This window comes from Felis catus, chromosome F2 (assembly GCF_018350175.1).
Source record: "Felis catus isolate Fca126 chromosome F2, F.catus_Fca126_mat1.0, whole genome shotgun sequence".
Classification (NCBI taxonomy): Eukaryota; Metazoa; Chordata; class Mammalia; order Carnivora; family Felidae; genus Felis; species Felis catus.
This window is the reverse complement of record NC_058385.1, coordinates 39,764,617-39,782,204: the sequence shown is the minus strand read 5'-3', so window position 1 is coordinate 39,782,204 and position 17,588 is coordinate 39,764,617. Positions and strand designations below refer to the sequence as shown.

The following is a 17,588-nucleotide window of genomic DNA, read 5'->3' as shown; positions in this document are numbered from 1 at the left end:
GCATTCCCACCGACAGTGCAAGAGGGTTCCCGTTTCTTCACATCCTCTCCAGCATCTATAGTCTCCTGATTTGTTCATTTTAGCCACTCTGACTGGTGTGAGGTGATATCTCAGTGTGGTTTTGATTTGTATTTCCCTGATGAGGAGTGACATTGAGCATCTTTTCACGTGCCTGTTGGCCATGTGGATGTCTTCTTTAGAGAAGGACACTTCTCTTGTCTTCTGCCCATTGTGTGAGAAACTTTTAAGATGATTAAATTTCTACTTTTTTTTTTGGAAGGAAAAATGTATAACATTATTTTATAATTTTTTTTGTCTTCCTTACTCAATAGTATTCAGTAACTTGGTATTTTTCCTGATATAAGTATAGATGCTCTTACTAACTTTTCCCATCCTTTTTAATCTAACCGCACTCTACTAATCCACCTTTACTTCTCACTATTCTCAATTCGAGGCTCCTATCACATTATTTTCTTATCCCCATTTATGAGTGTCTTATGTATGTTATTTGGTTTCACAAGTATTTATCACTTCTATGTAGTAAGAGTGAGTGAAAGGTACCAAGAAGAATATGAATGACAGGGCCTTCTCATGTAAAAGTACATAGTTTTATTGGTGGAAAGAGACTGGATAATGAATAATTACCATACAGCCCTGTGTGAGCTAAAATGATAACTACTCACAAAATGCTATGAGAGCAACAGAAGGTGGGATTGACATTTGTCTGGGGAAGCTTTAAGAAAAGCTTCATCTAACTGGAGTCTTTAAGAATTAAGTAACTGCTTTCCAGAAGGACTTTCAGAAGTAGGAGCAAAGGTATAAAAGTCATTAATACAATCAATAATTGTGAAAAAAAAGCTTTCCACAATCATTTATTAAGTCCAACTTGCCATATATATTGAGACCCAGTCTACTCTTGTTTCTCGGGGAAATTCCTGTTATGTAAAAGCATTTTAGGGAGAAACCAGTTATTTTCAATATATGATACCCAGTGACTTAGACAACTTCTGAGATCTTTACATCTTAGCTACACAAACTTGTAAACAGATTCCCAAGCTCTTTCCTAAGTTACTGAGAGCTTTCCAGAAGGAATTAGTGTCATTTCCCATACAACCAGACATCACTTTAATTTTTCAGATAATTAGAAAAATGCATTTTCCTCTCAGAAAGAAACACTAAATATCTTGAGGCACAAATCGAACAATGGACACTTCAAATTAATGCATTTAGATAATTTAATTCCTTCATTGGAGAAGAGAAAGTTTAAATTGTTATTCTTATTATTAACATTATATTTAAATAATAAATGTATTGAGATAAAAAAGACTTCTTCTGACCATGGTGGTTAACAGAGACTAAATTTACCATGCTGATTCATACAAGCAGAAAACCAGACAAACTATAGGAAACCATGGTTGTAAGACATTGGCTATCAGGCAACAAAGGGCAGTATTCCCTAATGGGAAACAAATCAGGTGAGCCCTGTAATCATCCCAGCTTATTGCCTTGAGAAAGCTTCCAGGCCACAGTACAGGGAAAGGAAAGCCACAGTGCAGAAAATACTCTGCATACTCTCAGAGTTGAGGAGGCAAACAGAGATTCCCAAGAGACTGAAGCAGCTAGATTTTCAGAAAAGATTGCCAGAAAGGAGAGAACCACACAGAGAGAGAACTCCAGAGTATTGCAGAGACTCGACCCTAAATATTCAGCTGAGTGCTGATCGACCCATAGCTGGGGAAGGAACCACTCAGAAGTATTAGAGGGAACAGAACAGGGAGCCTCTTCAGGCCAGGGAATAGTGCTTGTTTCCAGCAGTCAGACTAGAAAAACTCAATGTCTCCCAGTCATTGAGGAGAGTACTGAAAGTCTGGTAGCAACCCTAGGGAATAATTAACCAGATAATTAACCAAAAACTGCTTTGGTCGCATCTAACAAATCTTACAAACAAGACCTTGAATCCTCATACTGTTTCCAAGAAACTTCACTTGTCCCAGAATAAAGCTCAAGAATATGACAATACGTAATTATCGATCAAAGCATCCAATAAAAAATACAGGCATTCAAAGAAATAGGAAGATAAAACCCATAATGAGAAAAATAAATCAAAAATTGACCCAGAACTGACACAGATGTTAGAATTCACAAACATATTAAAACTTGCAACAGTATTTCCTATTTTCAAAAAACTAGAGGTAAGATAGAACATGTTAAGTAGAAACAAGGAAGATATAAAAAGAACATAAATCCTTATTCTACAGATTAAAATTATAATTTGTGAGATGAAAAATTTTACTGGATGAGAATAATAGCAGATTAGATGTTGATAAGGAAAAGTTAGTGAACTTGAAGACAGCAATAGAAAGTACCCAAAATAAAACACACTGAGAGAAAAAGTCTAAAATAAATAAATACAGTATCAGAGAGCATTGGGAAACTTCAAATGGTCTCACAATAAGCATATTATTATTTATTATGAAGTACCTACAGGGAGGGGCAGAAAAACAAGTTCAAGAAATAATGGCCCCAAATGTCCAAATTTGGTGAAAATTACAAACCCACAGGTCTAAGAATTTTGATAAACTCTAAGTACCAGAATTGAAGAAAACTATCATAATCCAATTGCTTAATACCACCAGTGAAGAGAAAAATGTTAAGAGGAGTCAAGGGAAAAAAAGATAAGGACAGAAAATTTCTCACTGGAAACAGCACAAATGAGAAGAGTGTGGAGCACCCTCTTTAAGATACTAAAAGAGAAAAAACATGTCAACCTAGAATTCTCAACCCAGGGAAAATATCTTTCAAAAATGAAGGCAAAATCAAGACTTTCAGACATACAAATGCTGAAAGAATTTGTTATTAGCAAACCTGTATTGTGAGAAATGTTGAAGGAAGCCATTCAGGCACAAGGAAAATGATACCAGAAGTAAATATGGATCCACATAAAGGAATAAAGAGCATGGGAAATGGTGGCTACATTGGGTTAATGTACAAGATTCTTTTCTTTCTTTCTTTCTTTTTTTTTTTTTTTAACATTTATTTAGTTTTTGAGAGAGAGAGAGAAGCGCAAACAGGGGAGGGGAGAGAGAGAGGGAGACGCAGGATCTGAAGCAGGTTCCAGGCTCTGAGCTGTCAGCACAGAGCCCAACGCGGGGCTCGAACCCCAGGAGACATGAGATCATGACCTGAGCCGAAGCGGGACACTCAACTGACTCAGCCACTCAGGTGCTCCCAAGATTATTTTCTTACTACTTAAATCTCTTTCAAAGAAAATTGACTAAGCAAAAATAAAAAGTGTAGTATGGGGGTTATAATACACATAGAAATGAAATATATGACAACAGAAATACAAAGATCAGGAAGAAAGAAATGGAAGCATACTATTGTCAGGTTCTTATGCTATAGGTGAAGCATTATAGTGTCACATGAAGGTGGAGTGATACGATAAAGATATATGCTATAAACCACTGAAATAACAAAACAAAGAGTTATAGCTAATGAGCCAACAAAGGAATGGAATGGAATCATAGAACAATGTTCAACCTAAAATTAACGTGTGTTAGAAGACAACAACACTTTCATTATCCCGTATGAAAGAAAAAGGATTTACATGCCCTGTACAAATATTTTTACTTAAGGAAAGTAATGTCATTCATATTGTTTTCCTCTGATGTCTTAGTCTGATAAAGATATATAGTTCAGAGAACAAAATGTTAAATACTTTTATAGACCAATAACGCTTTGCTGCTTTTTCCACAATGCACATGAAGGGTGCCTTCAGTAAGTGTGACACATTTTCAGTGTGGTAGAAATGCATATGTAGGTATATTGCTAAAATGCCTTGCCATTCTCTGCCATACAAGAAAGAACTTACAAATACGTGTGAGTGAGAGTGACAATATTGGCCTTCAGTCATTTTTAATTTACATTATGGGGTGCCTGGGTGGCGCAGTCGGTTAAGCGTCCGACTTCAGCCAGGTCACGATCTCGCGGTCCGTGAGTTCTAGCCCCGCGTCAGGCTCTGGGCTGATGGCTCGGAGCCTGGAGCCTGTTTCCGATTCTGTGTCTCCCTCTCTCTCTGCCCCTCCCCCGTTCATGCTCTGTCTCTCTCTGTCTCAAAAATAAATAAATATTAAAAAAAAAATTAAAAAAAAAGGAATGCATTCACATTATCCACTTATTTCTTACTAGTAATGAATTTCCAGTGATCTGTCTCATGACTTACCTAGAATCTCTGCCTGTCTCGGGTTAAGAACAGATGACATGAATCTATTTCCCAAGCCCAAACCCAACTCCAGAAAGAAAACTTGTCACTTAATGGCCATTTCTCGTCTTAACCTCATCCTCAGTAACTTGGTTGCTTCCCTCTTTATTCCCTAAATTGTTTTGTCTGTTTAAAAAACTTTGAGTTTGGCAGTCTATAGCATAATTCAAGTTAGGAAACACTGCCTTAGACACTGTTTTTCAAATATGATTTTTCTTAACTGTCTTTTTGATGGGAGCTGGATGGCAGCCAACACAAGATGGAGTTTACTAATGAGACTAAGTACAGGCACTTAGTGTTCTTGATTGAAAAAAAATTCTACACTTCAGGTTCTCAATCCAGTGCCAAAGGAGGACTGACTTTCAATGAAAGAGTGTAAATATCCAGTCATTCCACAATATATTGAATGCCTACTTGTGCCAGGCACTGAACTTCAACAGTGGTGAAATTATGGTGAGCTTAGAGGGCAGCAAACTCTAGCTGAGGTGAAATCCCAGCAGGGAAAGATAGCAATGAGTGAAAGTGTGAATGTTAGACAGCTATGGCATTAGGATCTGTGGAAATAATCGGAAAAAGAGGACACTTAAGTGCTCCCCTCTATACCATTCTATTTTGCTACGCTTTTTAAGTATTCTATTTTTTTTAATGTTAGGGCCACGAATTACTGTTATAACAAAAATTGTGTATTTAAATTGTTCTTTAATGTGTATTCATTTTTGAGAGACAGAGACAGAGTGAAAGTGGAGGAGAGGCAGAGAGAGAGGGAGACACAGATTCCAAGGCAGGCTCCAGGTTCTGAGTTGTCAACACAGAACCCGATGCGGGGATTGAACTCACAAACGCAAGATCATGTCCTGAGCTGAAGTTGGACACTTAACCAACTGAGTCACCAGGCACCCCCAAAATTGTATATTTTTAAATTAATGCTATAATTTCTTTATTTCATGTTTTTGTTTTTGTTACTCCAATATTATGTGATCGTTATTTTATTTCTAATTTTAAGTACTTGGGTATTTAAAAAATCTTTTCAGGGCACCTGGCTGGCTCAGTTGGTTAAGCATTGGACTCTTGATTTTGGTTCAGGTCATGATCCCAAGATCTTGAGATCGAGCCCTATGTTAAGCCCTGAGTGGGGCCCGGCGCTGGGCCCCACATCGGGCTCTGTGTTCAGTGTGGAGTCTGCCTAAGATTGTCTCTCTCTTTCTCTCTCTCTCTCTCTCTCTCCGCCCCTCTCCCACTCTCCCTCTTGTGTACACTCTCTCTTTCTAAAATTAAAATTAATAATAATAACCGTAGATCTTTTCTGTGAGGCTACAATTTCTGGACCCCAAATAAGAAAGTGTGTGTGTGTGTGTGTGTGTGTGTGTGTGTGTGTGTGTGTGTAGTAACAGAAAAGATGCAATTGTCATATTTCTTACAGTCTGTAGTGTCAGTAGAATTAAGATGGTGTTTATGCTTATGGGGTAATGAAGGGGCAGGTTGTGGTTCTTTAATGTTATTTACTATGTGTTAAAGTTGCTCTCTTTCAGATGGATGCTTAGGGCAGACCAGTGATACTATGCATCTCAGTGTTTCATGTTTAGAACCGGGTCTCTAAACTCAGAAAGACTGGCCAGGAGCCCAGCTGACAGGTGGAACCCACCATGTAGCCACGGCAGCCATACCCTGAGCCTGGCCTGTCACCTGACAGGTGGAATCCACTGATGAATTTGGGCTCTTTTCAGCAACAAATTCCATTTTTTCAGCCGGCAGTCAGCTTTGCAACCTTCAGGTGTGACTCTAGAGTGCCATGGAAGAAGCCATTTCTCATGGTGCCCATCGAAAGCAAACCAGTTCTAAGAAACACCACACACAGTCTCATAAACACACAGCCATCGCTTCGTTTGTATTTCATTACTCTAGACTGTTTTTCTCCTGAACGAGATATCACCTTTCCCAGAGTGGAGCAGTGTAAAAAGAGTGACTGTGACAGCTGACAGGTGAGGTGGGTCCTTTTGCAATGCAAGCAAGCTTTCTGATCTTGGGCCAGTGGGTCTCACCTGTCAGCAGTTGCTGACAGCGCAGGGCTCACTGCCAAGAGCAGGAGCCCTGTGACTTTGACATGGCAGATGGGAGTCAAGTATAATAGCTGACAAGTGAGATGGGCAACCCGGGGAATGTTCTCTTGCATTTTCCAGGGTCAGGGTTTATATAAAAGGTCGGTGGCTGTGCCCAACTAGCCCAGTGGCTAGACCACCTTCTGGAGTCCTAACAAAAAGTCAGAGACCGAACATCTCAGGTAATTGGGATTTAGTGCCTATTATGTGGCAGATATTTATAAATATTTTCTCTATCTTCAGAACAACGCTGCAACGTGGTGGTCACTGTTTTGCATATGAGAACATGAGAGCCAGTTGAATGAGCATCTCAGGGCTACACAGCTAGGAATCAGGAAGGCTGAAATAAGACACAGCTCTATCCAGCTCCCAAGCTGGGTTGTTTCCCAAATTTTGTTGCTACGTTTCCAGTAATTTCCTGTTTCTACTTTTCAATAATTTCTATTTCACTTTTCTAGTGAAAGGAGAGGACTATAATAATAGGAAAAACTATAAATTAAAATCAATCAGTAGAAAGAATATTGTGTGTGTAATTGTGCTGTGTACAATATTTGGCTTATTATAAATTTAAATGGAACATACTTCCTAAATTTGACTTAGATAACTGACAGAACTTTTTCAAGTACCAGACCTAAACACAAACAGAAGTAAGTTTAAGAGTCTCCTTAGATGTGTGATATGTAAATCATATGTACTATGAATACAATTAGAAAAAGGAAAGATGGAAGATGTCACTTTAAAAAAAACAGTATTTTTCACATTCTACGGAATTACAGACTTTATTATAGGAAAAAAAACCCTGCCCTTTTTTAGGGCATTTATTTAAACATTTTATTAAAACTTTTGAATATACTGACATCGGATCAAAAATCTGTATGGATCAGGGAAGTTAAGAAAAAGTAGAATGAAATTGTGTGATTTAAAAAAAAATATGGCCTCCTTGGGGATGAGGAAGGCACAGGTAGTGGGGCCTGGAATGGAAGGAGAGAGCACTGGGCTTTGGGAGAAGCCAGCAGGGAGCAACACCTGTTACGTGAGCTCAGGAGGGAAGAAGGGTCCAGGAGATTCATTTGAGTTCATGGACGTTGGAAGCAATGACAGTAGATGCTGATTTTTAAGTTTGTCTTTTCTGTAACAGAATTTCCTTGTAATGGGTGTCGGGTTTTGTCAATCCTTTTAACACATAACTACACTGTGTTACTGGAGCCATGACCTCAGAGACTAGAGGAAGAAGTTTCAAGGCCAGTGAGGGGAGGCGCACAACCCACACTCAGACTAATTGGCATGCTGCCAGCAGGTGGATTCCTTGGTGAGTTCCAGGAAGCGACCAGCAGTCAAGATCACCGAGCTCCAGAGTGGAGGTGAGGGCCAAGTTATCACGGGGGAGTGAGATATCTTGCCACTACATCTCTTCCCTGAGTAGATTACTTGTTTGGTGGTCTCATCCTGCCTCCTGGCTTTAAATACCATCTGTGTGCTGATACTTAGAGCTATCGTCCAGCTCCAACCTCTTTCCCACCTGCCTAGCATCATTACTTGATATGTCTCATAGGCCTATCAAACTTCTTGATTTACTAACAGCCTCCAATATTTCTCCTTCTTAAAGTTCCCCATCTCAGTAAATGACATCGTTCGTCCTCACACCAACCAACAAAAAACAAAAAACAAACAAAAAAACACATTACCATCTTTGACTCCTTTCTAATAGGGATTTCAAATCAACTACTTCCTGTAATCTTCACTAATAATGCTCTAGTCAAAGCCAGTGTCCTAACTCTGGACTGTCACAGTAGCCCCGGATAGCATTCTCTGTCCTCACGGCTGCCCCCTCCCCTGGTCCTCCTCCCCTGTGCCTCTCAGTCTGTTGTCCACATGGCAGTTAGAGTGAGCCTTCTACAACCTATGTCAGAGCAATCCTCCTTTGCTCATTACTCTTCAGTAACTTTCTAGAGGAGGTGTGGTTGGCTCGCTCTCAAGCATCCTCTCAGTAGCTAGCACAGTGCCTACCACCAGAGCGGTGTCTCACAATGCCTGTTTGTTCACTGACTAGGGAAATATAATATTTTTCTACCCAAATGGGAAGGCGGTAGGAATTGGAGAGGTGTGTACTACTCAAGAAGGTGCTATGTACTCTTCAGCAGCTTTCTTTTCAAGGCTAATTTCACAGCAAACATGAGATTATGTTTTAACAGTTTCTGAGAAATGATAGCAAATGGCAAGAAATCTGTACATTAGCAACATAGACAACTTCATGGCTCAGGAAATGAGAAAATGCAAAATTGTGATAGCATAAATAGGGGGTTTTCTGTATATATAGCTTCCTCTTAGCCCAATCTTGTGTTTATTGAATATTCATTGGGGTATGTTAGAACAGTGAACAATATTTTGTGAGCTTGGCAAAGGAATAAATTGCTGAATGGCTTACATTTTTGCTATCAAGAAAGCCCCACAAAATGGGCCCAAAGTAACATGCACCAAGGTTGATTGAAAAGTAAATTTATTTCACTGACCTTATCAATTCAGCCTCCTTCTCTATTTGCTGAATCCTCCTATTTTATACTTCTCAATGGCTATCAACATACTTTTTTATGAAAGCTTGTCCCTTTATATGTGTCCTGCAATCTCTTCCTTTATTTATTTCCCCTAATCTCTTCTAATAACATTTGCCTCTTCAAACACCTTATTTTTCCACCTATTTTCTCCTGCAAGTATTTGTACTGAGAGTCCCAGTTACTTCAGCATATTGTGGCAAAGGACCACCTCCTCTGTATGGACTCCTAACCAGTAGATCCCAACTTTCTCACACATCCTTCCGAGTTAAGACTTGAGGAACTTTTCTTGATATCCTTAATCTAGTGGAATTTATTTGCGATACTAAAAAGAAATCATAGTAATTTGTTGAAGTGTCTTCAAAGATACTTTGCTTACAGTAACAGCCTTCATTGAAACAATGAAGCAAAGTATCTGGACACATAGTAGGCACACAACAAACTTCCTTAGAATGAACGTAACGACTGTGAGGGTGATTGAGGGGTTGAGTGTGTGATTTAGTAGTATTTATACTTGATGTAGTAGTTCATAGACAGATGTGAAATTTGAATGCAATTGAAATACGATGTTTTAAGTAGCTGATAACTTTAATATTGTAATACATTTCAGAATGGTTTATGATGTGGGCCATAATCCTGTCACGAAACATATGATCATCACCTAATACAGTATTTGAAATCTTGCCAGCCAAAATTATCAATAAGAAATAATTTTTATCCCAATTAAAAGCTAACTTTATTTCATAACCATCTTATAATAATTTCCTTTAAAGAGTTGTTAACAGATTTAATCATTTGTGTAAAAATATTATCTTATATTTTTTAGACAAAATTCAGGAGAGCTATATTTTAATACCTACACACACATACACATACACACACACACACACACACACAAATGTATTTTTTTTGCTTCACAGTTAATTGGAAAGTGAATGTCATGGTTAACTTATGGCCAACTTAGTTTGCCTAGAATTTTCTTACTTTCTTGTTTTGCCTCTCTCATCTGTCAGTCCACATCTCTGGCTTTTTAAACTTCTTTCCAAGAGACTTTCACTCTTATATTCTTACAGTTTTATTTTATTTGTCTTTCACTTCCTCTAATAGTCTATTGCTCCTTCCATTAGTCAATATCACACTCTCATTATTCTTCTATTTTTACTGCTTTTTAGCTATAATCATAAGCAAGCTTGAACCTTAAAAAACATGCTGTAAAATGTGTGTCTCTCTCTGTGGTAGATTTCATTATTGGTCCAGATTCTTCACTTATCCCTGCACCCACTCCCAGGACCAGCTACATTATTTGCAGGACTTACTACAAATTGAAAATTCAAAATTAAGAATTCCAACATAGCAACAGCAGAGCGTTAAACCAATCACAGGATCTAAGCATGGAGACTTGTGTGACATACAAGGAACTCACCCCACTGAAGGAGCCACATCCACAGCCTTTGCCATATGACTTTGCAGTTCTTTCTCTAGAAGCAAGTGTCTCCCCCATCCTACTGATGGTAGGTGCTAAGGTCTGAATGTTTGAGTCCCCCTCACCCCCAGAATTCATATGCTGAAATCCATCAGTGAGGAAGCAGGCTCTCAGCAGAACTAGTCTCCAGAACTATGAGGAATAAATGTTTGTTGTTTATGAGCATCTAGTTTATGGTATTTATGTTATAGCAGCCCAAATGGATGAAGGCATTGGGTTTGACCATGTGATTTTCTCTGGCTAATGGGGAATGTGAACACAAATGACATGTTCCAGGTTTGTCTAGATCATAAAAAGGCATTAGATGTCTGTGTTTGTCCGTCTGTTTTTCTGTCATGGCAGAAGGACATACATGTCATGTATGAAGGACATGTCTCAACTAACTCCTGGCCATGGGAGATTTAACCTGTAGTATAAAGTTAAGCCCGGCTGAGCCTGGCCTATACCAGTCAGCCCCAGCCAACCTTCAGACACGTGAATGAGAATAAATGATCGGTAACCTGATCTGTTGGGTTTGGGAGTGGTCTGTCACACAGTAAAAGCCAACTAATCAAGGAAATGAAAACAGTTCATCTAAGAGGCTCTAGCAGACAGAAGTGTTGCATCATTGATCCTCACCTCAGCTTTTCCTGTGTCACGCCTCCCTTACCCAGCTCACACTGGATTAGTGAGTTGCCATATCAAGACCCTGGTTGCTCCCCACCCCCTCAAAGCCAGGCAGTTTCATCAGGCTCTAAACTCTACACTTACTGCCTGCTTCTCCAGTTCCACTCTTGGTTCTTACAGCCTTAGCTCCCTGTCCTGCTAGGGATGTCCTATCACACACACACACACACACAAAGCATCATTCTATCAAGGTATTTGTTGTGACTGTGCCTTCTGTCTTGTCTCCTTGCCTCTACTTTTGGTGCTTTTTTTTTTTTTTTTTTTTTTTTTTTTTACTATCTTCCAACTTATAGTAGGATTGACCTTTCAAAAGCATAAACCAGTTTCTGTCATTCCCACGGTTATATCCTCTTGTGGCAATGTTTGGTAATTGGAGTAAGTAAAACTTATTACACAGCTGCTGTTGTTGACCTCACATCCCTCCATTCCTCTGTTTTTCCCTATGCTCCAGCCAGACTAGCCTTTCTAAACAATTCCATGCCCATTTCCATCTCAGAGCCTTTGATCATTCTGATGGAAACATGCTCTCTACCCCATCTTCAGTTTTTCCGTGATTGTGAGGTGTTCCTACTGATCCACTCCTATTACTGTCCTGTTTTATTCTGGAAGACATCATGTCTGAAGGGATATTAAAAATCAAGTAAAAAGGGAAAAATGCAATGCATAATTTACAGAAAATAGCAATAATGAATAAAAGGGACCAGCGACCAGATCTGGGGCTGCTAATTCTTTGAACGTTGAACCAAGGAAAACAGACAGTTAGAAGGCATGACAGTTCCTTCCTGTACTCTCAAAATAGGAGAATCTAAGAGGGCCTTCTGTTGTTTTCCACCTGTTTTTTATGAGGTAAAGCATGAAGTGGCTATTAAGAGATTTTCCTTATTCCTACTTCCTCATGTTTATTTTTGATGAAATATTTTCTTGATTCTGGCCAAATGTCTACATGTCTTAATTTTGGGTAATAGTGCTAATTATATATATATATATAAAAAAAAACCTTGTATCTTCATAATATTTTCAAGGGAATTATAGGGAGAATATATCAGAAGTTATCAGGCAGACATATTCTTTTTATTTTAGATGTTTATTTATTTTTGAGAGAGACAGAGTGGGAGGAAGCAGAGAGAGAGGGGACAGAGGATCTGAAGCAGGTTCTGTGCTAACAGCAGACACCCCGATGCGGGGCTCAAACTCAGAAGCTGTGAGATCATGAACTGAGCTGAAGTGAAACTTAACTGACTGAGCCCCCCAGGTGCCCAGCAGACACTATTCTAAACTGGAATTTGATAACATTCTTTGTTTTTTCATTGACTTTTTTTTTATATTTGACCTCCTGCCTTTTTCATTCACAAATCAACCAACATGAAGATAAATCCTTATAAAAATTTCTATAAAATATTCTCTATTCTTTACCAAAGAAAAATAATGATAAATTTTCATTGTTGTTCAGTAAATTGCCAATATTATTAAAGCTTACAGTGATTATGGAGATAGTAAGAATATGTAAAGGATAAAAAAAAGTTATACTAAACAATTACCATAAAAGACTTACGTGCAAATCTTGTAAGCCACAACCAAGGTCAACAGGAATAATGATTAGGGCTATGAATTTGACCACAGCAAGGTACTGCCATGTGAAATGCACTAAAGCTTTGCCAAACTTAAAGAAGGATCATAATTGACAGAGAAGGTAGACAGAATAGAGGAGGGATGGGTTCCACCCCTTGATATTTAGGGATGAGACCGAAAGACTCCAAAACCGGGTAATTATAAGCAGTCGGGCAGAACTGAACTGTCTATTCATCATATGATAAAAGGGCAAAGAATGATGTCCTTTAGTGGAAGTGGGAGACTGTTGCATGGCAGAAGCTAGTCAGTCCTGTGTCTGGATGGAACTAGAGCCTAGGAAATAGTCCCACTAAAGAAGGGAGAACAAATGAGAAAATACAGGAGAGGAAAAAAAAACATCATAACTTGAAAGTATCTCTTTTCTTAGATGAGTCTGGGATATAGCTAGGAAGAAATGCTACTTTCAGGGATGAATCAGGAATGTGTCCTTTGCTATGGTTTACATAATGTTCATTCAACTAGCACATTATACGAATCCTTCCAGTAATAGTTACTAACATTTCATATAAAAATATATGGGATAAGTTGATAAACTTGTTCATTTATTATTATATTATATGTATTTTGTTTATATAGATAAAATGTTTCACTTGTAGAGAATTTAATAAAGAAAAATAATGGGAAACAGAGGAAAAATATGACACTTACGGAGCCCTGAACATAATTTCTTATGTACAACTCTTGCTTATATAATTTTTAATTTGATCTGATCATTGGTGAATTTTATTATAAATTAAATATTTTCTAGCAAGAGTTTTAGTTAAAGACTTCACCTTATGTTTTATAACCACATTTATTGAATTATGTAGATATTATAGTATATTTAAAAGTTCTTATTTTTCCTCTAAAGCTAAATCATGCTCATTACAGTGCATCTCTTGGTTAGGTAAATAACATACATAAGAGATTTTTTTCAGGAAAAGTTTTTTAGTGGTACATTTTGTGAATCATTAATTATTTGAGATTGTCTACCATGACAACTTAGGTGGGTATAAAATTTAGTTACATCCTTTTGCACTTAAGTACTCTAAAGAAGTTATTTTATTATCTTCTGACATTAAATATTTTGGAGAAGTTGAAAATCTGCATGATTTTTCTTCTCTTACCTGTGAACCTCTTCTTTTTTCTTCCTAGATGCTTACGGAAGTCTTCAATCTTAAGAGTTATTTTTCAGGAAGCTATATTTGTTGTTTACCTTTTCACACTGATCACCTTTATACATGTTAACCTCATTTTTTGAAGTCTTATTTAAAATCTTTTACTTATAAGACTCAGCATATGTGTAACTCTATGGATTATTTCTTTCTCAAGAAAATTAGTGCATTTGATATATCATTTTGTCATCAGAACAAGGGAGACTCAAATTAATGTCAGTATTTTCTGCTACTTTAGTTTTTACTTCAATAAAACTTATTTAGCACCAATTTGGTAACAGGCAGTGTGCTGGTGAAGGAAATAAGGGAAGAATAAAATATGTTCCTGCCCTCAGTAAATTTATAAATATTCTTATGTTGTGGCTCTTGATAATCACAGAGGCTAGTTCTAGAATGTAGAAAAGAGCTTGAATGTCTTTGAAGAAGAGAGACTTAGTTCAATTGACTTTCACATGCTGCCTGAGTAAAAATCTCATCAACAGTCCTGTTGTATGCTTAACAATAACAAAATATATACATAAATCTATGTGCAGCAGTTTATAAATATATCCACATAAACAGATGCTATTCAATAATAGTTTCTATGTTTATTGTGTGGCACATGCTGTGCTAAACCCTTTTTTAGATCATCTGACTTAATCTTCACAATAACCTCATGAGTTATATTTTATCTGTCTTTTACAGATGAGGAAATGAAACTGAGTTGTCCAAGGTCAGACAATGCTTAGCACAAATTAGACACTCAAATCAAAATTTACTGAATAGGAGAAGAAACTAGGACTTAAATCCAGGGCAGTGTGAATACAAAATCTTTGTCTTAACCACTATACTAAACAGCTCATCAAGGGGAAACAAACAAAAATAACAGCACAAATAAAAACAAATCAGTTCTGGCTAAGGTTCAAAGAGAGGAAGACTAGAATTAAACCAGTCATGAACTCTAATTCTGTATTCAAGATCAATTGTCTGCTTTCTTTTCTTCCTTTTAAGTAGAACTTTAACTTTAATTAGACATTGTAGCATATGGAAGTTAATAAATCTTGACTCAGATATCAAAGTCCCAAATATGAACTGTAAGATTTTGATACCCAATAACCAATAGAGAATTAATAGAGGCTAGATGGGAGTTTTAAATCAAAATTAGGTATGTAAATTTACATTTAAATGGAAAAGGAATTTATGTTTTTAAAAAAACTATTACACAAAATTATCCTGTATTTAAGCTGGTAGTGATTTCTTTTAATTAATACATGGAAAAAAATAATAGCAGGAAATAAATTATCTAAATAGTCACCACCCATAATGAACCAAACACGGTGATAGGTGACAGCTTACATTAAAAAAAAAAAAAATGAGGGGGCTTTTATGAAATAGTTTATGTAAAATAATTATATTTGTTTTTAAGTATTAATCAAATGCATTTATCCTTACACTTCAATAATATAAATTATATAATAAATATATAAAACATATGCTATTTTTATGCTAATAATATAATAAATACTTATTGGGGAAAATTTCAAAATAGAAAATGCAAGAACAACTAAAATGTCAGTCATGATCCCAATACCCATAGGTAACAGCTGTTGAAATTTTTATGATATCTTCATTCATGAAACACCTAGCATACTGTGAGGGGATGCTGGTATGAGGGCATCAGTAACGTGACTGGACAGTTTGATTATTACACTGACTAGTTTCCACAAAGGAAAAAAAAAAAAGATTTGAAGTTTAATTTACATGATTTGTTTTTAATCAGTTCTTTTCTGAATATTCTCTGTGGCTTGAAATACAATGAATAGTATTATGGAATATAACTTACAATGATTCTATGAAGTATAGACAGTCAAGGACAGAAATTTAAGACGGAAGGCCAAAAAGATGCCATAAAACAGTTGTAATGTAAAGAATTTGTATCATTTTTTAACTGCAGAATAACAGTAAATAAAAAAGAGTATGTTACGCATTTAATCCAGAAATTCCCACACTTCTTCCTTCACACAATTCATTATATAGGCCCCGAAGGAGCTTCGGCGTAAAAACAAAGATCTAATTGTGTACTTTAAAAACTGGTTACACAGTTTACCTAGTTTAATAATCTTGAACAACAAAGGAGGGATTTTTCGGGGTGGGTGGGGGCTGGAGTTTGGTTGACGATCCATGGCTTGAGGCATGGGAAAGGAGGGTCCAGTTAGGAAAGCAGTACATTTATGGCAGAAGTGGATTACTAAGTGGATAATTAATGGTGGTGAAGATAGCAGATCTCCCCTCCCTCCTTGGGCTTCTTCTCACAAGTGAGCTTATAGCCCTGAGGAAGGTTTTTTGTTTTAAAGACCATTCTTTCTGAAACTTTTGGTCTTTCTGTGGTTTATTGAGCTAGTCTCTAAGGTTCAAGGGGGTCAAAGCAGAAGATATCTTCTCCAAGGCATTAAACAGACATTAAAGGAACAAAGCCAGTCTGAAGAGTTTTCACAGGGTCTTCTTCAAAGATTTAATCTACAAAGGAGTTTTTTTCCTCCACATAAGACATTTAATGACTTTAGGAGTCTTAATTTATATCTTTTGCCCTTTCAGTAAAATTTAAAACTGATCAAATTTAAGCACATACATTAATATTAACAGTGTACAGATAACTCTAAAGACTAAATCAAAAGTTTGGGGGTAGGAAGCGGTTTATGATAGATTTGTATCTTGATTCCCCCTACATATTAGAATTTTTAGATGCATTAATAAACACTATATATGCATGTATAGTAAGAGCATGTGTAATTCTTTCCAGCTCAAATGACCCATGTATCACATCCACATGCAAACATGTATATTTCATTCTTAGGTTATTTAAAATAACATTACATCTTTGTAGTAAGTCTTTCGGGGTACAGCCAGCAAAAAACAACAAGCACATGATTAAAGCATTTTCACCATTGATGTCATTGCCATAAATAGAGAGAGCCAGATAAAGAATAGATAACATTAATAGTAAAATACATATTGATTACTATTTATCAATATAGTCATAAAGTGCTATTGTAATGGTACAATAATGGTTATCTTGGTAAATTCTTATAGTCATACCCATGATATGAATAAAAATCATTTGAGCAATAATGTCTTGTATTGTGAATCATAATATAAATAATTACAAAAGAATAACTTTTTAAATGTCTCATTTTTACTGCATGTGTGTGTATGTTCACACATGCACATAGATCATGTGTCTTCATTTAAAAGCCGTGGCTTCTATAAAATTTAATTACATCTCCCTGCAGCTTTAAATTGTGAGTGGCTCTAAATCAAGTGTGTCTTCAAAACAGGGGCTGCTTCTATTAAATTTAATTATGTTTCTCTGCATATTGCACAGTGGAGGTGTAGTTGCTAAATGAGGGCATCTTCTATGAAAATGGCACAGGAAAGATGTAGAAACAAGCGGGATGGCCTTCATGCTTCTTTGAAGTGGATAAAAATACTGTTGTCTTGCCATAGTCAAAACTCTCTGGAACCAGCTTTAGTAATGTAAGACAAAGCCAAGAAGATTGAATTTTCATGCTATTTTCACGTATGATATGTACATTTTTGGAAATATTCCATTTATGTTAATTTTTCAATACATTAAATATGAATTCAAATGATTGAAATGTAGAAAGTCTTTTGCATTATATTTGAATTTCAGAACCATATGCGTCACTAATTTCCAGTCATACAAAAGGGATTAAAGAGGCAAAGCAGCTTGAAATTATACTTTCTTTTGTT

The 17,588-nt window shown here is 36.7% G+C and overlaps 1 protein-coding gene across 2 annotated transcripts in view; it reads left to right on the top strand.

Annotated features, from left to right (window-relative positions):
* TRIQK (triple QxxK/R motif containing) overlaps window positions 1-17,588 on the top strand; it is a 342,742-nt gene that overhangs the window by 123,769 nt on the left and 201,385 nt on the right. The gene's annotated exons all lie outside the window — the stretch shown is intronic.